Here is a 3922-nt window from a genome sequence, read left to right on the forward strand (position 1 = left end):
ATTTTCCACTGTAAAACCAGAGAGATAAAAATGAAATTGATTGAAGCAAAGTATTCTTTTGAGACATTGAGAATATTTTTTAATTAATTGCTACATTGTTATGATTCATAACAATCTCCAATCAGGCGTGTAGACTGTGGAATGTAGAGGCTGTTATACCTTCTTATGATTTATTTCTTTAGTAATCTGAGGCTTATTAAATTAATCTATATTTACTTCACAGTTGCAGAATCAGTTATTTTAAATTACATTTAAAAAACTTATCAATAAGTAAGAAAGATAAAGTGAGGGATGACTTTTGTACACATTCATTAGTCTATTAACTGTCATCATTACTTTTTTTCTTCTTTTTTTTTTTGCTGTTAAGTTTTATATGGATACTCTTTCCAATGTTACATTGTTACCTTAAAGATGTTCTATTAAAACTCTCAATAAATACTAGTATGTAAGTAAAACTATTTAAAATTATTTGAGAAACATTGTCTCAGATATAGGAAACTTATTTATATTATTTACTGGACTTCCTCTTTAAGATATGTTGGTGTTTCCCTTTCTGGTGTATTATGTGTGTTTTTGATTATATTAACTTGTCAAATTCAACATTTATTTTTTATTCCAATTGTTTTCTGTCTTCTTAATTTAGAACCATTAATGATGAGTAACAGGTTTTTTTATCTATATATTCAAAATATTTTCATTTCAATACCCTGTATCACAAATTTCCTGCTCTCTATTGCTTAACCTAAGGTTCATGATTCATGAGCTTCTTGGCTTTAACATATTTACCAAGTTCAACATACTTGGCACAGGTTGTTTAAATATGTTTCATCCCTACCAAAGTGGATTCATGTGAAGGAAGTCTGTGGGGCTTATAAAATTAATCTATATTTACTTCATATTTCAGAATCAATTATTTGTTAGAAACTTAAACAGTTCATAAAAATAGTACAATAAAAAATGGTTTATGGATTAATCTGCAATTATTAATTACCACCATTAATTTTTTTTTTAGTAGGTAGGCTCTTTATAATGCATAGTTGTTTTTAACATGTTCTGTATATCATATTAAACTCTTAATAAAAATCAGCTACATATATCTAGTTTTATTTAAGTCATGGTATTTTAGATGTTGGGAAATGAAGACACTAAGGAAAACCATATGGTGTATTCATACAATCTGTGTTTAAGCTTAACAGTTAGCACTAATTTAGCATGAATGACTTTCCTATCCTGAAGTCAAGTTTTTTTTGTTTTTTTTTTCCGGCTAAGACCCATTGGAGTTCTATACTGGTAATGTAAAGTTATCCATCTGTATTCTTTATACAAGTTTTGTGGGTTCTCCTATTTTTTAAATTAATTTGATAATTCCAGTAATGTGTAATTGATTTCTTAAAATGGCAAAGTGAAGTAATTAAGGCAGAGTTCCTTGATAATTGGATATTCCACAACTAGGTAAGAAGAAAATCTTTCCTCATGCATCCTACCTTTCCTACATTCTTTCTTCTATCTTTTCTTTGATTTGATTTTATTTAAAGCAAAAAATAACTTTTAAACAAGCATTAATAAAAACTTTTCTCTGCTTATAAGTAAAAGTACTAAATGCTTGAGATGAAAACCTCAAGCCTACCGTACTCAAGTAAAGAGAGCTTTACTACTTTAATATTTAGCTCAATAATATTAAATGAGCTTCTTGGCTTTAACATATTTACCAAGTTCATCATACTTGGCACAGTTTGTTTAAATATGTTTATAGTTAGCTTTATTCCATGCAGGCTTAATAAAATTTTAAATATCTCCTTTTAATAAGCCCATATTATGAATTAGCTTCAATATGAAATTTAGTAATCCTTATATTTAAGTTTAATCAAAAAGAATGTTGCCTGAAAGTTTTAATTGTATTAATATTGATGAAACTTACAAGTTTAGATTAGTATAGAGCTGCTTCAGAAAATATTTTTTTAGATCTTTTCATTAAGGACAGAAATTTGAGTTAGTTGATAGCTGTATAAGTAAATACTTTTTAGAGCTTTTAGTATAAGAAAATTTTAAATAATAGATAGCTCCATAAAAATAAATAAATGAACCAATTCTTTTATTTATTGATCACTGTTATATAATAATTGATCTTCTAGGATACTGAGTTGCCTAGCTCGTCACAAAAAGGATCTTCTAAGAAACCACGTGTTGAAATTGAGTATGAATATGAAGATACAGCAAGGGAGATTAATCGATGATGTATTTATTATGCTTTTTATTGTAAATATATGTTTTTTATTAATATTTTTTATTTTTTATTAATCCTATTTCTGTAATTAATTTGAAACATCTTATTTTAACCCTTTCACAGCATTAATTAGTTCATTGGATAATCAGTCTTCTGTTTAAAAACATTCAAATTGATATATCTTGAAGTTCAGATATAATGAAGGAATTATATTATAAATATTGAAGTTATGCCTCTAATTGAAGTATAAAATCTATATATTGATGAAACAATCAACTTATTCATAGTTAAAAGCAAAAGCGTTTTAGAAGAAATATGTTTTAATAAATAAGAAAAATAATTTTTAACTTTACAGCTTTTTTGTCAGATCAATATGATATTGGAGGTCCTTCAAAATAGGCACTTGTTAAGGTGATAACCTCGCTTGATGTGAACTGTTGTCTGTTGAGCTTTTTTTTTTTTTTTTTTTTTTTTTTAGTTTGGAAATGAAAAGAAATCACTAGTGACTAAATCTGATAAGAATTGTGGATGGTCTTCTAATTCAAACTTAAATTGTTTATGACATCAGTATCAAATCTCCAAGTTCTGAAATTTTTACTTATTTCTTTTATCATTAATAAAAACCTAAATAACATCTGATTTAGTTCAGTAGTGCTAGAGACAAAAATATTAATTTTTGAAAACAGATCCAGGATGGACTTTCTCAATGTGTTATTATGAGAAAAATAGTGGATAGAAACAAATTAAATGTTCTAAAAAAAATCTGTGTGTATCATGTAGCAAAATAGTGAAAAAAGCATAAGGTGACAAGGTTTTTTTTTTTTTTTTTGTTTTTAACCTTTAAAATGTGAAAACAAAATTATTTCTGAGAACCTAATAATAATATATATTAGTACTTAACAAGGTGGAATAAAATAGCTTTTGGCAATTGCAATTAGTGAACAAATTTTTTTCTAAAAAAACTAAAATGTGATCATTTTTAGACATTAAATTACAGAACTTGTTTCAGGACTTAATTGTGCCTTTTGTTGGCCACTTTCTACATTAACCATCCAAAAATAAAAAAAGTTACCAAAAATGGCTTGTTAAATGATCATGATAGTCCCAAAAAGATTTTTGGATTTAGGTGAGATTCGAACACCTGAAAATCATGTTTGGAAATTGGGCTTTTTCTTGTCTCAACTGGTCAAGCAACAGAACAGAGAAGTTTTGCACTGGTAGGGAAAGCATTGCTTCAATATAACGGCTGTAAAGTGCCATCAAAGGCCAGGAATTTCTGGAATTGTTCGGATAAATTTTGTTTTTTTTTAATAATTTATTTATTGATATTTACAACTGTATACACATATATACAACAAGTAAATTTGCTGTAAGTGACATGATAAAAACATGTGGAGAATCTACCCACTGATAGAACTCCAATAACATTTCTAGAGGAGAAGATCTCGAGATCATCGAATTTATGGCCTCGAGGCCATCTTCTTTTCAGACGCCTAGTAGCATTATTAGGTAATGAAGGAGAAGCCAGGTTAGAAACAAGTGGATTTGGGAGGTTGAGAAGTTTATTATGGAAGGAATGGTATCTGGTTCTGGCCAAATCGGCAACACATGGAATATTGAGGTCCTGATGGATGACTTGATTTGTGACAAAGTAAGGAGCATTAAGGATTTTGGACTGTAAGGATTGGATTCTGGAGG

This window comes from Halyomorpha halys, unplaced genomic scaffold (genome assembly GCF_000696795.3).
Source record: "Halyomorpha halys isolate HHAL.00 unplaced genomic scaffold, Hhal_1.1 Scaffold566.1, whole genome shotgun sequence".
Classification (NCBI taxonomy): Eukaryota; Metazoa; Arthropoda; class Insecta; order Hemiptera; family Pentatomidae; genus Halyomorpha; species Halyomorpha halys.